Consider the following 22,465-nt stretch of genomic DNA (forward strand, 5'->3'; position numbering starts at 1 on the left):
TGCATAAGAGGAATTTATTTATGGTACACCTTTCATTGGCACGTTGTGCTTGCAAGAATACGAAAGTGCAGGATGATAGTCGTCATTTCTCTCTCTCTCTCTCTCTCTCTCTTTCTCTCTTGGCTTTTGCGGCTTCGCTGAAATAGCAGTGTATACATCGTTAAATGACGTCATCTAATGAAGCTCGCATTAATACGGTATTTATAGTGAACTCCCGCTCGTAAACCTCATATCGAGTTAAATCGATAAATATAGAAACCAGTTTGCTACTTTTTCGTCCTTACGATAAAATCCAACCTTCTAAAAAATTACATTAAAAAATGAAAATTAAACGTGATTGTTTATAACTCTCTTATTCATTCTCTTTTAAAAACCGATACGACAAATTCGTATCAAATACTTTCAAGTACATTGAAATGAGAAGAATAAAAATTAAGGAAAAAAAAATATTGGTAATATTAGACGATGATAAAGGTGGATGGCTCATCGAAGAACGTAAAAGGAAAATCGAGGAGGTGCAACGTGGAGTCGCGACTCGTGTAAATGGCCTCTCTCTCTTTCTCTCTCTCTCTCTCTCTCTCTCTCTCTCTCTCTCTCTCTCTCTTCTTTCACTCTCTTTCCTTTTCTTACTTTCAAGTAGTAGAGAAATGGAAATGGAGAAGGGAGAAGGAAGGCGAAGGTTGACGACAACTGGTGGGGGTTAGAAAGAAAAAAGAGAAAAAGAGTGACAGAAAATGGAGGGAGGATACTCGAGACACGTAAAGGTATCTAGAAAGGGTGGTGGAAGGAGAGAAAAGTTTCGCTCGTAAAACGAATGGAGGCAAAAAAGGAAAATTACATTAAGAAACTCGAGCGTATATAGTCGGTAAGAAGGAGGTGCGGGATAGTAAATACGAAAGGAGGTGGATGTGCTTTCAAACTGCCGGTATGCGGCATGTTGCTTTCGTTAAAGAAGAAGAAGAAGAAGAAGAAGAAGTAGAAGAATCCTCCCTTTCCTCCTTTAATCTTCTCCCCCTTTTCCCCCATCCTCTCCTTCTCCTTCATCACCAACTTGCCTCATCGAGAGGATCTAACAAGTTTGACGGAAGGTGCGAAGATATATAGGAAGTTATACGAGAATATGGGGATTCAACGAGAAAAATTCATTAGTCTTATGAATCAGTTCCTTTCCATTTTTCTCGTCGTTTTTTTTTTGCTTCGAAAATGCGTTGATAAACGTTGAATAACTATACTCGATTCGAATATACGACCAACTGAAATTTCAACTTTCTCAGATAGGATGGTACTTTATATTTCAAACGGAAACGTTGATTCTTAATTACTTTAACGAATGTGTTTCTTGATATATTTCACGTTGCTTAATTTTATGCTAATAACTTCTTATGAATACGAGTAAATAAATACTACACATATGTTTTTTTTTTATTACGTATAAATTTCCAAAAAAATAACGAGTATAGCCATTAACGTAAGGATTTATTTGACGAAAATGATCTTAACAGTCTTATATTCCTATATGAAGAAAAGAGAAATAAATGTAAAATAAGAGAACACGTTAGTCAGTCTCGACTGAAGAAACGCAAAACGAACTTTGCGTGTCGTAATTGCTCTAACGCATTGCATATAAAACGGGCAAATCATCGAGAGAGTGAGAAAAGGAAGACGTCGAACGTCGTCGCCTTATAAACTCGTATTCGTTCGTTTTACGAAGTGGTATTCGCTCGTTACATCGAAAGGCACTTATTATGCAACATTCCACTCTCGTCTTCGAAATTATATGAACGGCAAAACGTCTTTTATGAGCTTTTAGAGACTCATTAATATCGAGAAACTGTCTCATATTTCATTAAGTATTGAAACTATAGTGACAAATATGTTTTGAATCGTTCTAAATACTGAACTCCTAAAGAAAAAAGAAGAGAACGTTCTATTCATATTTTTTTTACGACTTAACCCCAACGGACATCAAAAATTCTTCGAAAAGAAGAAGAAGAAGAAGAAAAAGAAAAGAAAGGAAGAAATTGTAGAAAGAAGAAAAAAATAGTTACAGAATGGCGAGTGAGTTAAAAAGATGAGAGTTGGTGCTCGTAAAACGAACCGGGTTGTTGAATTGAGGAAAGAAGAGAAAGAAAGGTGAAGGAAGAAGATGAAAGAAATAAAGATAGGCAGATAAATAAATGGATAGATATATAGATAGATAAAGAGGGAGAGAGAGAGAGAGAGAGAGAGATCTCTTAAAGATCTTGTTGGAATTGCAAACGCAAGATTAAACAAAGGAAGGAGTCCTGCTCCCGAAGGAGCTTGGTAAACTAGCAGCAAGAAGAGAGTAGGGGAGATACAAAGACAGAGAGAGAAAGAGAGAGAGAGAGAGAGAGAGAACAAAAAAGAAAAGAAAAATACTAAGGAAGAAAAGAAACGATCGACGTTAGCTTTAACATACAAAATACGGCAAGGTGCGAGTAAATGAAAGGGTGAGACGAAGAAAGAAGGAAGGACGGGAAGAAGAAAGAAAGGAAGGAAGGAAGGAAGGTAGGCAGGAAGGAAGAAAAGAAAGAAAGAAAGAAAGGAAGGAAGAAAGAAAGAAAAGGAAGAGAGGACGATGGTCTGCATATAAAGTGGATGCGAAATGAACCGGGTTACGCTGAGGCGGTATACATAAAAGCGTGTGTCGGTGCCTCCGTACCAACCAAGTTTGCTTGCCTTTTACTCGGCGTACATTTCGTTTACATAGAATACACGCGCGAGCACAAAATCTTTATATATACACTTACACACATTCTCTCATCAACTTTTAGACGCATACAGGATATACAGGTCGTTTCATTCATTAACTTCAATTTCATCTCTTATTCGACATTACCACCGTCGATAAGATAAGGTCCTTTTTTTGTCATCACAAAAACATTAATTTTTCAACTTTACAACGCTCCCAAATGATAAGTCTGATACGATTCTTGGCAATACTCTTGTTACGAGTAATATGTTTAAAAGATAAAAGCACTTATACCAAGTAGGTATTATTATCTATTTATTCTTATTAAAATCAGACTCGTATATCATTCGATATAGTCGCGTATATCTGTCCAGGGTGATTCCATCCAATGAAATCATCGACTTTAATGGCGATAATGGCCGTGCTACCGAGTTTTATCTTGGGACAATGCGTCTGAGGTTTACAGACGAAGGCTAAGGGACGTCGAACGGTTAGCCACGTCTTATGGGCGTAAACCTTCGTGCTTTCTAAAAATACCAATACCTCGCCTTGTCCCGACGTAGTTATATACTTTCGTAGAACGTTTAAGTCGTTTCTTCGACACCGATTATCTTCCCTTTTACAAAATATATTCTCTATTTTGATTTCGTAAAGGCAATCTCCAATATATTTCGGATTTTATTTAAATTCGTTTGAAACGGTCAGATATAATCAATGGGTATTGGAATCTTTTGTACGATTATATAAAACGTTTCTTTTTTATGTAATATGTTTTTTTATTTCATATTTAGAGAAAACCATTTCCATATTTATTCGCCATTGAATAGTAATTTTTCAAATACCATGATTTATTTAATAAATGAACAAATGAAAAGTATATATCGACTAGGCTGTACTTTTTTTTCTTATTATGCAAACGAAATAGCATAAAATGAAACGCCCTGTATGGGTTGGTCGTTTCGTTGTTCGCGTAGCACCTCAGCGTGAATAGGAGGAAGGTCGGAGCCTGGTTAAAAGCGCGCAGGGTGCTCGCAATGGCCGACGATTTTCAACTTTTGCTATCGCCACGCTGAGAATGGAAAATGGAGAATCCCGCCGGCGGGATTCTACCTCAGGATCTTACGCTTGGATTCACAACTGACTGTAGGTATATATATACGTACGTATACATGCGTATGTATCAAGGTATATATAAATATACAGAGAGGTATATACATGTGTATGTAACAGAAACTGAACTCGTTTAGTTCGAAACTTTCTCGAGGGCTTGCTATTCTTCTTTTTCACTCCTCCTAGTATCTTTTTTCTCTTCCTATTTCCACTATTTTTCCTTCTATATCACTTCTTATTAACATTTCGAATAATTAAAGTACTGTTATTTTTTATGACAGCAATAAAAAACAATGAAACACGTATATACATATTTCATATCGTACATTTAACGAATCAAAATTTGATTCGAAATAATATTTATAATGTATAATTTGTTTTTCCAAAATTTATCGCTCGATATTTAATTATTTATAAATTTCTTATGATACGATCGAAAAGTTTTAATAATAATATATCCTTTTAATTACTATATCGAATTAATTAGAGATAGCAAGACACATGTTTCCTCAAGTTATAACGAGTACTTTTTATTGCGTCTCTCAAAGAAGAGAGTAAGTATATATATATTCCCCTATGTATGCGTTGAAATCTCGACGGAATGAGAAACTTTCGTTAGCAGCTGCAGCCAGACGTCTCGTAATCGTTGAAATGTTGCAAGACGGACGATACATTGGGAAATGAACACTCTGTCATTAAGTCTAAACTTTTAACTCGACATTTTTCACGTTCTGGTATCGAATTTTGTGTTATTTATATTCAGTGTTGTTTTTTTTTAATGAACGAATTATAACGGCGTTTCGGCAACTATTTTTTACAGTATTTTTGATGCTTTCAAAGCGAATAAAAAATATTTAACAAGGAATAAGAATAAATAAGAAAAAAATAAGAGACTTGACTTATTGACTTAGACTTGATTATGTTTAAAATGAAAAAGAAATTCATAAAAATTATGTTTAATTTTTTATGAGCTCCGTGGCGCAAGAAAAACAGCTTCTTCATTTAAATATAATTTTCTTTGATAAAAAGCTTCTTAAGAAGTCAGTTCCGATAGCTTTATTTTTAGAACAAAAATAAATCACTGCTTATATTCTATCTTAAAAATAACTTTAATGTCCCTCATGGAAAGTAAAAATAACGAATCAGAATAATAGAAGATACACATATTCACATTCTAAGATTTTATTTCATTATATGGAATTTTGCAGTTGAAAACATCTTCAACTCATTATGGTCCTGCAAATAGCGAATAAATGAGACACAGCACGAGACTAGAATTTGAGAAGATAGAAAGGAGTGGGCTGCGGGGAACGGGGTGAGATACGAGGGGTTGAAGAAGGATCGTCAAAAGTCAGGAAGCTTAGTCGTAAATTCTCAATAGCATTTATAGTCGGTCACCTCGCCGCTGAAATTCTTGCTAGATGAGAAAACGGATCGTGCAACGAGCCTCGGTCGTTTACTCCGTTCCAGTATTCCAACTATGAGAATTTCACGTTGGATAAAGCGATTTAATGTGAATCTACAGAATGGGAGGGAGGAACGGCCGCCTTATTCGTATTAAATTTATTTCACTTTCATTGATTTTCATATGAAAAGCAAAATATAGGGTAGACATAACTCATATAGCGTGATACGAAAAAATAAATGAGCCAACTTAAAATATTAAAATATGCAAAGAGATCAATTATTTCGACGAAAATTTGTTATTGAAAACTATAATTAATATATGAAATTTATAGACAAAATTTTCTACACGATTACTATTCAAAATATGCAAATTTTTTCTTAACTAATGATTCTTATCTGATTACTTAATTATATTAAACTATCATTACGAAATTGAATCGAATTTTACGTTTACAATTAGTTCGTAATAAAACTTTGAAAGAGAATGAGAATTCGATTTGATATCAAAACCCATACACGTTAGACTTTTCTCACGATTATGTACGTCTGTTTCTTTGTCTCTCGATTTTTACGTAAAAAAGAGAAACGATGATAGCAAAGTGCAAATACAAACTGGACGATTGGAGCTGGGAGATGGTACTAAGTGGCCGTAAAAATTCCTATCGCATTGCCAATAACGGAGATACTCTTAGCCAGTTCGAGCCAACTCGCGACAAGATTGAATTGGTAAAAATCCATAAAGCTTTCGTCGTGGTACGCGGATTGTGAAAATGGGGACATTTTGTGAGAAAAAGGACTGTGAATACCGAGCATTGCTTTTACATATATACTTTTACTACGTACTACATAGAGATCTTTTCAATTCTTGTCTTTGTTTTTGATCACCGATCGATCGCAATCCATTATAGTACGTGAAACAAATTATTAAAGAACCTTTTGATACTTCGGCATCAACAAATAAATTGGTAAAGTATCGCATACAAAGTAACAACGTTAAACTTGCCATTGAAGATCTAAAATAAAGTCATTTTAATTGAAAAATTTTAATATAACAATATTTATCTTTTGTTCATTTAATTAATAATATTTAAAATTAGCAATATTACCAACTGCGGTTTAGTAGTTCTAATAATTGTATTATATAAACATTGTTCTTCGGGTTAATAATAATTTTTTGCTAAATAAAAATTACAAAATTGTAAGATTTAATTAATTTAAGGGTTTATAAGTTGCTACATAACTTTGCCTATAATTAAGAGTTTGTTAAATAATAATAATTTATTCAATAACAAACTCACGTGTTTTTCGACAATTTTCTAGATGTTTACAATACAATTCATATGTATACGTGTATGTGTTTATCGTTCAGACAATTATATCAAAATGTTTGAAATAATTCACAAAGTTACACAGGTCAAATTACTTATCATTAGCGATAAATCAATAATTCTATAGTTAACGAGACACAAAGAGTCGATAAGTGGTATCATGTTGGGTTTTTGGAATGACAATCTCGTTGATTGGAACAGCAGTGCGCAAGAAAATTCAACGATTTTATCGGCTTTCTGGAGAGTCCGTGTAACATTGTTCAATCTTTACGATATTGCCATACGTCCGCCGATCGCGGATTCTCCGGAGCAACGAGGTTGCAGTGGACTCATTTACCGTCTACCCAATCTTGGCGGTCGGCTATACCGAGCGTCGTTTTCAGATTTAACCTACCCAAATATGCAAATCGGCATTGGAGAGTTTCGCAAAGAGAAAGAAAGAGAAAGAGAGAAGAGACAGAGATAGCAGAGATTCCTGAACGAGAATGGCCGATTTGGTTGGCTCGCAGTGAGGGAAAATATAATCCTCGCCTAGAGAGCTTGTAGGCGGCCAAAATAAATGAGGAAAAAGGACATTGGAAAGTAGTCTTGTGTGCGTACTAGCTTCTTTTATCTTTTATTGCTTTTATCTTTCTGTCTTTATCTCTCATTCGTGACTCAATATTGTGTTGATCGATATTCACGAAAGGAGAAATAAGACTAACAATAAGTGAGTGCCGGACAATGTTATGTTTATGGATTATATTATTATGAGTTAAAATAGGGAGCTCCTATGTATAGAAAGTGTGTTATAAATAAATGACTATCGTCTAAAGTTTAACGATCTAGATGGTTTACAACGATCATTTATATCTTCTCGCGTGGTCACGAGAAATGATCTACTCCGGATTTAAAACGTGCGGTTTGAGTATGTCTTTCTAGCGATACGATATTCAGAAATAACTGGTTTAACTCGCATTTAGGTTTACGAACACTATCCATAATTAATGGCTCTCTGGTTGATAATTAATATCACTATTTTGATTGTCTCTACGATAAAGAGCTTTCGAATCGAGAAAAGATTCAAATAAATTATATACTTTGTAAATCGATCTAGATAAAAGGTAAGATTATTTATTTTAATTTATCTTTGCTTTTAGGCTACAAGCTGAAATAATCGTGATATAGATTATACTTTGCTATCGAAGGACGCAAGTAGCATAAAATTCGATCGGAGATTTTAGAAAAATCAGTGTCATTTAAGAAAATACGCATTATGGTACCTAATAATCGTCTTGCTGGCTGAAAGCATGATGGCCGAACGAGGCGGAGCTCTCTGCGAATATTTCTGTCGGTGGTAGGCAACGCGAGCAAAAAAGATATCGAGTGAAGATGAAAGAGAAAGAGAAAGAGAAAGAGAAAGAGACCCAAGGAACGTGTAGGGGAGAAGAAACAGGCCGAGCATTAACGATCGTTCCTCGATTCGACGAAAAAGAGAATCCGGCGTTCCAATTGGAGTCGTCCTCTCCTTCCTGCTTTAATTAAAATCAGAAGTTGACGACCGGTCCGCGGCTTCCCTTTTTATCAAGTGGACCGCGAGAGACATCGCGTTCCTCCTCCTTCTCTTCTAACCGAACAAAATTGTTTTTACGAGTCTCAAGTAGCGAGTGAATTCTTTTACGGGGGTCGTCGAGATCGCGCCGGATATGATTTCCTTTAGCCTCCCACGCGTAAACGCGAGTCGTACGTTTATGAAGTTATACAATTTTTCTTCCCGCAGGACAGCACTGCGGGGGAGGGTAGAACGGGAAACGTAGTACTTACTTAGATTACGTATGATTTCGAGACGAGAAAGAAGGAATAAGAACAAGAATACGTTCCTTCGTTAATAAAATTCTATCTAAATATAACCGTGTCGCGTTATTTATTGTACTAGTACTTTTAATATCGCGTTATCCTGAAAAACTGCGAATATCGGATAATTAACACTAACGATATTATCTTACGCGTATATAAATCTTTTTATAATTTCATGTTGCAACCATGAGACAGGAAAAAAGAAAATGAAAAAGTTAAAAGAAAACAAAATAAATAATAAAGAAAGAAAGAAAAAAACATAATCGTTCTGCAAAATTTGCACGCTTGTTTCTTGCATTAATCGAAAACTGAAATTAAACAGGCAGATTAAGAAGTCCGGCAAGATGTGGAAGATTATTAGCTTGTCTCTCGACGGAAAGAAACTTACTTTGGAGTCGTACTAACGTAAGGAAAAAAGGTTGAAAGAAAATCGTTAGGGAAAGGACGAAAGATCTCTTTTTTCATTTTTTTTTTTTTTGTAAGTAGGTAACTATTTGCCTCGGAAGGCAAAAAAGGGTGAAAGGGAAGAGAAAAAAATTAACGAAGAAAAGGATGAGAGGGAATATAACTAAGTTTATTTTTATTTTTTATTTTTCTTTTCTCTGCTATCAGAAGTCCATAATTAAGTAACGGATAAAAATTTAAATTAACATCGAATATCTACTATCGGCGGCAGTCTTTTCGATTGCAGCTAACCTACTAGTATTTTAAGAACTTTATCATAGCTGCTTTTTTTCTGGACAATTCAACACTACTCACTTTCTTTCTCTTTGTTTTTTTTTTTTCTTATTCTAACCAGATTTTTTTTTCGACAATTCTCTTTTTCTTTTTTTCTCTTTATCTTTCTCTTTTATTCTTTATTTTACCATCGTTTGAAAATCTGTGAATATGTAGCAACTCTTTTATCGAAGATGGGCCTCTTTTTAGATAACATCGAGGATCCTTGTAATAACGTATATAAAAATAAAAGGAGAAAGGATGACGACAGAAATTATTAGAAAAATACTTTCGCGAGTAGGTGCGATTCTATTCGTCGACACTTCACGACCACCACCTCTAACGTTTATGCGACATTTCACGAAAGTACCCTTTTCTCTTTTGTCTTTCCGAACACGAAGATTTCTAAAAGAGAAAATGAGAGAAGCGATAATATCCATTAGCAAGATACAAGTTTCCTCGATGTTTCCTGAGGTCCTTTCTCTATAGGCACAACTAACAATATACTTTAAAGTACATGCTGGAAGAGACCCTTATCGTAATTCCTACATCGTTCTCCTCGTATCTGTGCGTAGGTACGCACGTAAATATGTATCGTACTCTTGCTGTTACGAAAAATAAAAAGAGAGAAAGGGCAAGATATAGAAAGAAAGAGAAAGAGATAGAGATAGATGAGAAAACAATAATATTCATTAACAGTGTTCAATGTTCGAAAGCGGACTTTTCATGTAGCGATATTCAACGATAATCAGGACCTCGAGCATGCATTACTATCTATATTGTCGTGGCTGGGAAACCAGGATATATACGAAAGAGAAGAACGGAAGATGAGAGAGGAGAAGGAAGAGTGTTTGTATGTGGAGGAAGTCATAGAGAACCGGTGGAAATAAAGACGAGGGTATAGGTGTCGGGGGATGGACCATTCCCCGTGACCATCCCATGAAACCGAGTGTAGTCCAGGGTATAGTAGACATTCCCCACCACTCGTAGCACGAGGGAGTTTTATTGGTTATATATATATATATATATAGAGAGAGAGAGAAATAGCGAAATGTTATAAGTGGAAGAGCGTGCGAAACGTACCGCGTGTGTTCTTTAGATGAGGATGCAAGGGGGCAAACGACAAAAAGGGATATATGATGAGTAGAAACGAGGAAATGTTATACCAACGAAGCCGCACGGTGTGTGCTAGCTTTTCGTATTAAAGGACAGCTGATCGTCATTCAGAATAAAACTAAAGTAAACCCACCCTGATGTAAGTTTTGTCTATATGTTAGATGTAAGTATGGGAAAAAAAATATATGTTCTTTTAACATTCCTTAGTATTTGTTGTATAAATTATAACAATTTATTATTTTTCTTCGAGATATAAGTAAGAATAATAAAAGGTAATAAGTATTCTGATTTGTATATTTCCTTTTCCTTATGTTTATGCATGTCGTCTTAATTGTGTGTGCAAATGGCAGGAAAGAAACAGTCCCCTTTTATTCTTACAATTCTTGTATTCTTTTTTAAAGTTATGTAATATTATGTTACATTAAGATACCGGTTGAATGAAAGCTAAAATTTTTTATGGAAAGTGATATACCTCATAGAAATACATACGTAATGAGAGATATACGTTTCTTTTTTAATTAAGCGTGACACATTAACTTCTATAAGTATATTATTTTAGTATAACTTAAACGTTGATAATATTAATGAAGAAAAAAAAACAAAAGAAAAATAAAAAGAAAGAAAAGAGATAAAATAATAAAAATATAAATCAGAAATATTTAGAATGTGAGAAAATTAACCGAGTGAGAAATTAGTCATAAAAGCAGAACTACTATATAACCTTCGATGTTGTCGAATGATAAGAGTCGATAAAAAATAATATTAACCGAGAAAAGTGAATAAATGCGATCTTAGTAGTAAGTATCTAACCTCATGTATATTAGACATACATTATGCATACAATATCGCGTATATGGTGGTCCGCGAGTAGAGCATTAGCTCTATCTTAGCGTCCCCGTGATTCACGTTGCTCGTAAATAACAGCCTAATCCAAGAGAGCTCGTTTCCACGGTTATCCTTAGGTATGCACGACTATCCAGAAGAGCTTTGCGAAGGAGACCAGAGTGCTGCCTTTGCTGGATCCTTGTCGGTACTCTTCTCTGAATTTTCTCTCTCTCTCTCTCTCTATCTATCTATCTCTTTTTCTTTCTGAAATATTCTCCTTTAGATCTAAAACTCTTTCTTCATTTTTTTCTTGTTTTTTTATATTTTTCTTTATTCTATACGACCATTCACCTTTCGAAGGACGAATAATAAGGAAGGTAAACCAAGAGCTACGAATCTATACATCCGTATGACATCTTCGCATACGTGCGTTCTAGCAACGAGGATGACGTTCAATATAAAATGTAGAGTAAATTTGAATCATTTCGTAGCTCGATGCCCACGCACGAGGACATAGCAAGAAAAATAGAGGAAATAAAAAAGCGAGAGAGAAAGAAAGAGAGGAGAGAGAACCGGATACGCTGGAGCACGTCACGCGAAATAAGATATTATAATCTTGCGGTGAATCATAAATATTACTGCGGCGAGGCCGCTGGCATTACCTGATGCTGTAAACTCGTAGAACGTGTTACCTGGGTCGGAATTGGAAAAGAAAGAAGTAATCGTTGTAGTAGTTCTGATGGTGGTGGTGTAGGTGGAAGGGGTGGAAAAGTGGTGGTAGTATTACGCACCCCTTACCAGTTTCGATCCGGCTTCCCTCCTTAAATTCGTTATTAGTTCGATGCTTAAATCCGCCCTTGTTACTTTACAATCTTCAAGTTATTTCAGAGCTTCGAGACTTGTCGTATTTGCTTGAAAAAAATAAGAAAGAAAAAGAAAATGAAAGAGAGAGAGAGAGAGAGAGAGAGAGAGAGAAAGAGAAAAAAAAGAGTTTAGATATACGTAATTCAGATTTTCTCACAACATAATCATGTCTACGTACTTTCATTCATTTATATTTATATTTGTATCAAACGTATAATATTATTTTCCAGATACCTGCCATGCTGAAGTTTCTTTCTTGGAAAAAAACAAAAAAATAAAAAAAAATGCAAGAAAAAGAAATCGTGTATACTTTAGAATAGTTATCGTCGGATACGCATTCCTACTTAACTTGCTCTCTAAATCGCTGTAAGTAGTTTCTCGACGAAAGAAATCGAATAAAATTGGCATCAAGAAGGAGTTAAACGTTGGAGTATTCGTTGCAGGCATAAGTCGGTAGATTCCTATTTGCTTTACTTTTATCTTACATCTATCTGACTTTGTTGCTTTTATTTATTTATTTATTTTCTTGCGTGCATAGATATAAGTTATATGTATAATTTTTCCGCAAAGGTAAAGGCGATCGTTAAGAAGCTTAAGAAGAAGGAGACGTTGTAAAAAGTCATTAATTAAGAGAACGCGACCAACAACTCTCTCCGTGGGTGGTCGACATTCGATGAACTTCGAGAAACGAAGAGAATTTTTCTTTTTTTCTTTCTTTTCCTTTCTTCCTTAATCCTTTCTTTCTTTCTTTATCTCTTTCTCTCTCTTTCTCTCTCTCTCTCTCTCACTTTCTGAAGACATTGAAATCGTTTCGCATAGTCGATCCAAGAGTGCGCTTTTGTTTTGCTTCAATGTTATTCCAGTTTGCACTCTCGAACTTTGAGAACGCTTCTCCTTGAGGCCAATGATAGCTATGCAATGATATATAAATGGCCATTAGGTGGAAATATCGAAAAAGCACCTTTAAACGTTCTTACCGATACCAACGACCACTCTCTAAAACCGAAGCATAAGTATACACCTAAGTAAATACGTGGGTACTATAAACATGTTCTTTTTTTAGAAAATAAATGACTTTTTTCGGAAAAGAGTTTTTTTTTTATCCTTTTGTTTTCCGTCGGAGTTTCGAAATAAGGGTTATTACAGTTTTTCAATTGTTTAGTTTATGTTACTTGATAATAATGAATAAAACGAAGAACGCGTCTATTCTTCGTCATAAAAAATGTCTAAGAGATGAGAATACACAATAGTCGGTTTTGTTATCTCATAATATGTGAGCTGTCAAAGCTGAAACTCCTAGAGATAGTACCCACTCGAGTGTATTCACGTTCTTTCTTTCACATGCACTTTCAAAGCTCACTCGAAGCGTCTGTTTTCTGTCGTTAAAATATGATCCCGAAATCTAACGATATATGGTTTTCGTCCAGATTTGTCCATCCTATCGGAATCGTATGAAAGGACCTTTTTCTTTTCATTTCTTTCTCAAAGGCAAAGTAAAGAAAAAATGCAACACAGCCAAAAATGTTAATTCATTTTTAGCCCTACGGATACATTTAGGTTACTTTTAACGCACGGTCGTATAGTTCGTAATGTAGGATACGACGAAAAGAGTAAACAGGGTGGATTATACAAAGATGGATCCTATACTCGTATCTCCAGCTCGTACTTCCATCGTCAAAAACGTTGATACGTTGGTACGCACTCGTTACCCGTGCTTATTTAAATCGCACCTCCCTTAGCTCTTATTTCTAGTCGACACCCACGAAGTCTTCCTATCTCTCTCTCTTTTTCTCTCTATCTCTTACTCTTTCCCTTACTCTTTCTCTTTCGCATCTAAACTATACCAGAATTCACGGTGTTTCATGCATCCGAGAATAAGCACGACCGTATTTTCCTGAAGCATACGAGGAAAGCAATGCACGAGGACATTACAACGTGGCCGCCAGTTTCTATTCCATGTAAAGGGTGTCCCTTGCGGCACTGGAGTAAGTACAAGTATCGCAGGACATATCTATTTACTCTTACTTATATACATATATATTTATATACATACATATATAGATGTATATATATACATATGTTGAAATAGAAAGCACATATGTGCGAGAAAAAGAACGAAATAGAAACACATGAGAGCAATATACCTATTTTTCTTTCTCTCACTTTTCTTTTTCTCTCTATCTCACCGTGAAATGAAACTGCGGATGCATACTGCTCTTTCTGTTCCTCTTTCTCGTCCACCCTACCCTACCCTCTTCTTACCACCCCTCTTTCTCCTCTTAACCCACCAATCTCCCTTTTCCCTTCTTGTCCCCTCCACCACATTTTTCTTCTTCTTCTTGTTCTTCTTCTTCTCGGCTCGTCCCACTGCTCGTCCAAAACTGTTTCTTTCCTCGTCTTTCTCTCATTCTCCCCATCTCACTCTCACTCCCGTCTCTTACCAAGCGAGCCACACGAGAATACATATTTTACAGGCATTCATGATGGCCGCCGTGCATCTGTGCGAACCTGTCTGCCCGCTCTGGTGTTCGCTTTGTAGGCTCAACCCCTACCACTGAACGGAGACTCCTCGTCGGTCCTTCTGACCCCTCTCCAATTCTTGAAGTCCTCCCACCCTTCTCTCTCTCTCTCTCTCTCTCTCTCTATACTTTCTTCCCCTCCTTTTCTTTACTTTTCTTTTTCTTCTTTCACTCCTCGAAGGGATACTCGAATGCAACATCCAAACGTGGCGCTGCTGCGTTGCATCCAACTTGTCCTATAGACTGACGACTACCTTAACCTTATTCTATCGAGTGCGTATACTAACTCATACCTTTTTATTTTTTCGAAGATTCACAATTAAGCCAACATAGCTCATTACCGATCTCTCTCTCTCTCTCTCTCTCTCTCTCTCTCGTGAGTTAATTATCTTCGATTATTACTTAAGTTGATATTTATTTACTTACTTTATTAAAGTTGTCTCTTTTCCTATCTTTATTTAGTAAAAACGACATCAAAGAGATTCAAAGTAATTGTATGAATTTAAAATAAAATATATTCTTGTTTAAATATTATAATATGCTTATAATATTATTATTATTATTATTATTATTATTATTATTATTATTGTTATTATTATTATTATTATTTCATCTTTCAAAAGAATTATTTCTTTGAGAAATCGATCGGTTAAATTCATAAGACATAATACGTTTTCGTCGAAATATCTTTTACCAATCACAACATCCGCGTTTCTCTTTACTCAGAGAACATTTTCTTGGTAAAAATTAGTAGATACAAAACGTCCGGGTTCCTCGTCCTCCGGCAGGAAAAGAGGACGCAAGCGGAAAGGAGGGAATTTCTCTAAACTGAAATTACACGTAGCGGTAATTACGTAATAAGGCCTGTATTACTATAGACTCTAGTGTAGCATCAGCTGAACACGAGTTGAAACGGTATCGCTAGTCGAGAGTTTAGAGAAATATAATAACAATTTAGGAGAAGGTAGCTGCTGTTGTTGTTGTTGTTATTGTTGTACTTGCTTTTGTAGACCGATCGTTGTTTTCTACGTAAATATACTTCTATACACATACATTCCAATGGATGGGATAGCTAGTGCTTGTACCAAGTCATTATTATAATTACCAAAGACTTCTAAGATTTACGTGGTTGGTATACATATATCCACACCCATACGATCGTTACTACTCTGCCGCAAACATTATCCCGTTTTGCTTCTTTAAATCATTTTTTTTCTTTTACTTTTACTTTTTTCTTTCTTTCTTTCTCTCTCTCTCTCTCTCTCTCTTTCTATATCTTTTTTTTTCTTACTTGCTCGTTTTTCGAGTTTTACGACGGTTTACCGAGCGATGCGCGCGCCAAGTTATTGGTCAGCGATTTTAGCGTAGCCACCTTGCTTATGACTACATTCGAAGCACGAAGCCTTAAAAAAACGTGAAAAAATCTATATGTATGTATGAGAGAAAGAAAGAGATAAAGAGAAGACCCACGAGAGATCGAATTTTCTACCGGTGGCCTCGTTCTCCTTTCTTTTTAGCCAAGCCGGCCGATTAAGTTCGGATTTTCATTGCTCACGCCTACCATAGTAGGCGCCCGTTCTTTATATGCAGTATCGCTTAACTAGACGTCACGAATCTCTAAAGTGCACTCTCCTTTTCTTTCTCTTTTTCTTCTTTTTTTTTTCATTCTTTTTTTCTTTCTTTCTCTTCTCATCTTCGTATTTTAAGATTTTAACTGAAGTAGAAATTTGAATATATCGTGCTCCAGTATATACTTTTGTACTTCTTTTCTATTCGTTTAAATTATTCTTCGATAAAAAGAAAATAGAAGTAAAGAAAGAAAGAAAGAGAGAGAGAAAATTTTACGATTAACCAAGGCCAAGGACGTCCGAGCAATCTCGTAGAATTTTAATGGCGTCTAGAATTATCTATGTTATTGGACGCTGTCTGAGTCTAAAACATTTCTCTACTTATGGATACTCCTTCAATTATTATTTTCATGTTCTCAAAGCGAACCTATATATTTTCCCATATGATAGAAAAGGAAAAGAGAGGTTTTCGTTCTAAACGGAAAGTTAGTCGAAGTATTTTTCAAAGAATCCAAAGGCACGTTTTACCTGTCTCGATTCGCATCCATAAAAGTACCCTTTTGCCGAATACTCCGTGGAAGCACGATTTTCACTCCGTTAGTCGCCTCGTAAAATACGCTTTCCGGGTGCCCAGCCATTGTAAGAGGCGTTTAACGTTTTAACTATGACTAATAAAATGCGGAAGGTAGGTAGGCCGAGTTACCTGTTTGAGAGTTAGTTCTTTTCAGTCTAACTGTAAAAAAAGATAAATCATATACAAACGGCCTAGTTGAGATTTAAACTTTAATTCCTCTTTTTATTTGACTTTTTCTTATAATCAATTTGATCCTACTTTTGCTAATCGTGCTAATTTAAGAAGTCTCATAAAATATTAACACACATATATACCGTTCTATCGGTGGCGGAGGAGAAGAAGAAGAAGAAGAAAAAAAAAGTGGTCAAACTAAAATTCCTTTCTTTCTATCTCGATCTAGGTTTAGTGGTATACTATATACAACAACATCTTCTTGAAATGGGCAAAGAATGAAAGTGCTGGGCAACGAATCGAACCAAATACCACAGAACTTAACGGTGGATCGATTCGCTCAAATTCCTCTTTAAGGACATCAATACACCCGATGCTTGCACAAGAAGCTCCCGCGTCTGTAAAGATCCGCTTGAGGGTAACTCCTACAGATGGCAGCAGCAAGCACGGTGTTTCACTCGAATCGAAAGGTACACTATTTTTACTTAATTAAAAATTTTTTTATAATAAATTGTTTTTAATCGTACACAGATAATTACAGATGAATTTATTTGTAATAAATTTAATGCTAATTGTAACTTGTTTGTTGTTTTATTTTTTTTTCTTGTTATTAAAATTTATTAGAGCCTATATTAGAGCGTATAAAAAATTAGACAAAAGATATCACTGTAAAAGTTCGAACGATGATTCATTCGATTTATCATTGATCATTTTAATATTTAACTATGTTTGATAAAAATTAGTAATACATAAGACGAACAAGATATTCCAATAAAAATGTAATCGTATCTATTTCTTATTCAGAGCAAAACTCATTCGCGGCTTTCCCGCGTATCTTTACGCGTAGTGTCAAAGACGAACGATCGCTAGCTAACCTAAGATGCAACAAAAGTGGTCCCATTTCTCGTTTTACCGTTTCTCTCGAAGCCTCGTAAAAAAGCTATAAAGATCGAGTAGTGGCACGAGCGGCACGCTTCCTCTTGATGGCTCGCGCCTAAATTCTATGGCACGTGATTCGTGGTTAGGTACAAAATGGTGACGATTAAGAAAATATAGACAATTTTTATGCGTTCCGAATAGAATGAAATCAGGAAAGTAAACAAAACAAACAAACAGAATATATTTTAATCGCATTGCATAAAAATACAAAATTATTATAAATAAAATAATCTTTTACTTTGAGTTAATTGTTTTGTACAAAAAATACAAAATATTCAACAATTATCATTGCATTCTTCGTAATGGTGAGTAAACAATGATCGCCAAGTGTCATGCATATAAAACGTTCTTTCTAAAGATAGAAAGTAAAAGAGAAAAAGCAAATTCGGCTTCTGGTATATTTTTGTCCACAGATAGAAAAGTACGCAACACGAAAACGTCTTTGCGTGCTCGTCGGAGTGCAAGCAAAGGCAAGGCTGCCGCACGAATTAATAATTCTCCTTGGCGTCGAGTTACATGGTCGAATGTGAGTCGAATGGCCGAGGAGGAGTCTGTGTCTCATACAATGCAGAACAAAGAGGAAAAAAAATAAGAGAAGAAGAGGAAGAATGACATCAGAGCGAGAGCAGAAAAAGGAAGAAAGAACAAGAGAGGAAGAGAGAAAGAGAGAGAGGAAACGTTAGTGGCCAGAGGACGAAGCCATTTGCCATGAGAGACCGTATGGTGGCGCCAGGGTACGCAGTATCCAGGGGTAGCGAGCAGCTGGTGATGGTGGTGGGATAAAGGTGTCGCGCGCACATTTTCCACTGAAATCATCCAGGACGAAGGGAGAAGGTTGTCTGGGGGTAGGAAAACGAGAAAGGGATAGATAAAGAGAAAGAGAGAGAGAGAGAGAGAAAGATAGCAAAATGGAGAGGGGTAGTTCGACCTGCGCGTTATCAAGAGCCGCCCCTCCCTTAGATATTTCACCCCAATTCGATGTAATTCCCCTGTACAGGCATGTATATATTGCTTGTATATGTATATGAGCGCGCGAGCGCAAGGACGACGAGGAGCGTCGGCGTCGAAATCGCAGCCCGGTACCGACCTGCGTCTCTCTTTTTTTCTATCTGATTCTTTCTCTCTAATTCTCCTTGTCCTTCATGTATTCAGAGGAAACTCACAAGTAGATCCGTTTTCTTCGTAGTCTTCGTCGCGCCTTATTCCCGGGAGAAGGAGGACAAGGATCTTTTCAAAGGATGAAATCTCGGTGGTAGTAGTAGTAGTAGTAGTAGTAGTAGTAGTAGTAGTAGTAGTAGTAGTAGTAGTAGTAGTAGTAGTAGTAACAGTAGTAGTAGTTCAGTAATAGTAGAAGTAGATATAGTAGTAGTAGTGGTTGTAGTGGTGGTTGGTTGCAGTAGTAGTGGTGGGTGGTGGTAGTGGTGGTGGTGGCGGTGGTGGTGGTGGTGGAGGAGAAAACTACGAAGGACACGAGGAGAGACATCGGACGGACAGGAGAGAGCCTTCGATATCATCGTGACGCCGCCTCGGGCGCCGCGACGCTGCCAGACGCCGACAGTCGAACGCGAGACGCGTCACGGTTCGAGCTAGCGCGACGAGTCCTCTTAGAATCTGCTGCATCTTCTATATTCTCTTCAATATCTTTCTTTCTTTCTCGCGTACACTTTTTCAACTCTTTGTTCCTCTTCTTTCCCTTGTTCTCTTTCTCTTTCTCTCTGTCTCTCTTTCTCTCTCGCTGATGGCTCGTCGTCTCCTTCCTGCCACCACCGCCACTATCGTTGCCTCTGCCTCCGCTGCTACCGCTGATCTTGCAGCAGTTCGCGAATGGAGTCGCAGCATATCCACCGTGAACGTCGTTCGAGGTATGCGGTTCGGTTCAACTTAACTTCTTTCTCTTCCTACCTTTTTGGATTTTCTCGCAAGAACAAATGCTCTAAGTTACGCGATCACAAAGTTCCGGGAGGTCTTTTGAAACGTTACCCGACTTTTGACAGCTACCCAAATGGAAAAATTATCGAGAAGGTCTAACAAAAAATGGAACAAAAGACCACACGTCAGGTCAGTCAGTCCTCTCTTTCTCTCTCTCTTTTTTCTCTTTCTCTCTCGTCGTTTGTCAGTGATTTTTTCTTACAAGAACCTTCTCCCTTTGGAATCGATTTTCCCTCGTTTCCCTTCGAATTTTCGACCAGAGAGCGCGTAAGCGCTTGGACGTGCTACGAAAGTCGCCAATACGCGTGCGAGTATCGATCGACTCTTACCTCAAGCTAACTCGTATTTCGAGAAACGACCACTCGCGATCCCCAAACAGCAGGCAACCGGTCCGACATTGCTGCACGTTGGGTATCCCTACTACCTGCGCACTTATTTACACTTCCTTTCAAATTTTTCTCTTATTCTATATTAAATAATCAAACTAATTTTCTTCTTTTTTTCATTAATTATTTTTTTATTTTCATTCACGATATAAACAACAATAATTGTCTTTTTCTTATTTACAGATGATCCAGAAAGTGTTCGTGTTTACTTCGCAAGGATCAACAGAACGAAATAAAACATTTGATAGAAGAGGAAACTTACCCGACACGTAGTCGATTTGGAAGAACATTAAAGTTGTTTCTCGTACCGAGAAACATTTGAAATCAGGGCCGTTCGTTGCACGGTGATCAGCAGTTCCCAGATTCATCAGAAATATTATTATATCGGACTGCTACACGCAGTGCCAGACGATTTTGATGTTTTGATCAACGAATGTCTTCAAATCTTCTATTTCCGACGAAGTTTCGACGAAGCATGTGAAACCCCCTGCACGTATACTGAATGTATCCTGAGTGTATTCCTGTCCGGTATACCTTCAGTATACGTAACAGGAGGCTACACCGGACTACGATGGATTTTTCTCATCACTTGAATCATCTTCATCCCTTCATCTTCATCTTCATCCTCGTTTCTTCAAAGTCAGCGAATTCATTTTGTCGATAACACTTCGATAATTATTCGTGCGAAATTAGACGTTAAGATAATCGTGTAATTAAATTATACTTAAGCGTTGTACTCGTGATCGTTCATGTATACAAAAAAAAAAGATTATTAATTGTAATAAGTTTTATCTGATGATCGATGTAATATTTGTTTAGTTGTTTTTAGAATGTAACTCCGACGAACGTCTCATCGAAACAATTTTAAGTTATTTATTTGCGAATTTCGAGTTTCGAATTAATATAGACATTTAATGTAATATATGTATTTTATAGGAAAGTTTATACATCATGCTTGATAACATAATAGCTACGTTCGCCTGACCATCAATTTTGTATTAACTAAGCGATCAAAGATATGCATTATTTTTATCGACGTAATATAACACAAGTCGACGTAATGTATAAACGTGTTTAAATATTACTCTTTCGAACAATTTAAGTTTAAATGATGACTCTTTGAATAAACTGTACGTAAAATTGAAAGATTCTGATTCAATCGTTTTAACAACACACCCACTGTTAAGATTTTAACAAAAAAAAAAAAAAGATTAAACATGAAAAACTTATTCGTGCAAACGGAATGTTTTCCCAAGGCAAACTTGATGTTACAGTAGAATGTCAGTTGACGAATTACTATGATTCTCGGTAGTTAAAGTTTGTAGTCTGCTGTTAAATTAGAGATTCGCTCGCGTTTCATAAGAGCCTTTATTTAACCGTTTACTTACGATTACGTAATCCTAATTGCTATTAGGTCATGCATCATCACCCGTAACGTTAGGTTATGAACGCATAGTCGTTATTTAAAATGAATGCACTCGGAAATGTGAAACAGTGCATTTTCTTCATGACGTTATATGCATTTGAATAGATGACAAGAAAAAATGTTGCGGAATTGATCCATAAAAAGCACAAGATCGACCGACAGATCAAATAATGCAAATACTCTTCGTACCAACTGTACTTTTTTAACCGGCGCGACATAATCAAACTGGTCTGATTCGTGAGTGTCAATGTGTATACGTTTTATATACGATAACATTCTTTTTTTTTTTTTAAGATAAAAAAATATGAATTGTAGGAACATAAATACGTGGATAGAAAAATGGACGTTGAGAAAAATTTGATATAAAGGGATGTTTCCAACTTTATATTTTTTTACGAGCATGTTTGAAAAATAGAAATCCTTTTTTTATGGCCCAAGAAAGAAAAGAAACACCTCCGAGAGAAAGTTACCTATTTTAAAGGGTTAAAAAGATAGCCTGTAGGAAAAGATTGAGAAAAGGGTTGGAAAAAGCGAAAAGAGCATCAATGAAAAGGGTAAAAGTAGAAAGTTCGTAAAACTCAAGGAAAAAAGGAGAAGGGATAGGTATTTTTTATAATCCTTTCGAAAAAACTCCTAACTTCTTCAGTTTTCTTTAGCTCGTGCTTGAACAAACTTCGTGTTTTATCATCGCGTAATCAAGCTTAATTTAAATTTACAATCAACAAACAAGATAAGTGTCAATGGATATAATTTAAGGTGAGTCAAGTTTTTAAAATAACATTCGACTGAGTTTTATCAAAACATGCAAATGTTTCTAATCATTCACGAGACTCCTAAATGTCTAGTCCCAGTTGATCATTTGTTTACTTTTTATCTATTTCTATGTATTCTATACTCGTATAGTTTTTTTTTTTTTTTTTCCAATGAAAACACGTATATAAAATTTCAAATAAAACTTTAACGTATTCAAAATCAAATCTAATTATTTTTTAAAAGCTCCAATATTATTGAACTATTTATTAATATTTCTAAAATTG

The 22,465-nt window shown here is 36.0% G+C and overlaps 2 long non-coding RNA genes across 2 annotated transcripts in view; one reads left to right on the forward strand and one right to left on the reverse strand.

Annotated features, from left to right (window-relative positions):
- The window catches only part of LOC149032231 (uncharacterized), a 145,883-nt gene that overhangs the window by 119,783 nt on the left and 3,635 nt on the right, over positions 1–22,465 (reverse strand). The window lies entirely within an intron of this gene.
- Positions 19,290–21,148, forward strand: LOC149032232 (uncharacterized). The gene is made up of 2 exons (XR_016176883.1): positions 19,290–19,745; positions 20,186–21,148. It is a non-coding gene; the product is annotated as an uncharacterized LOC149032232 (long non-coding RNA).

Source organism: Polistes dominula, unplaced genomic scaffold (assembly GCF_049000335.1).
Source record: "Polistes dominula isolate Pdom_NZ unplaced genomic scaffold, Pdom_raw_medaka contig_33, whole genome shotgun sequence".
Lineage (NCBI taxonomy): Eukaryota > Metazoa > Arthropoda > Insecta > Hymenoptera > Vespidae > Polistes > Polistes dominula.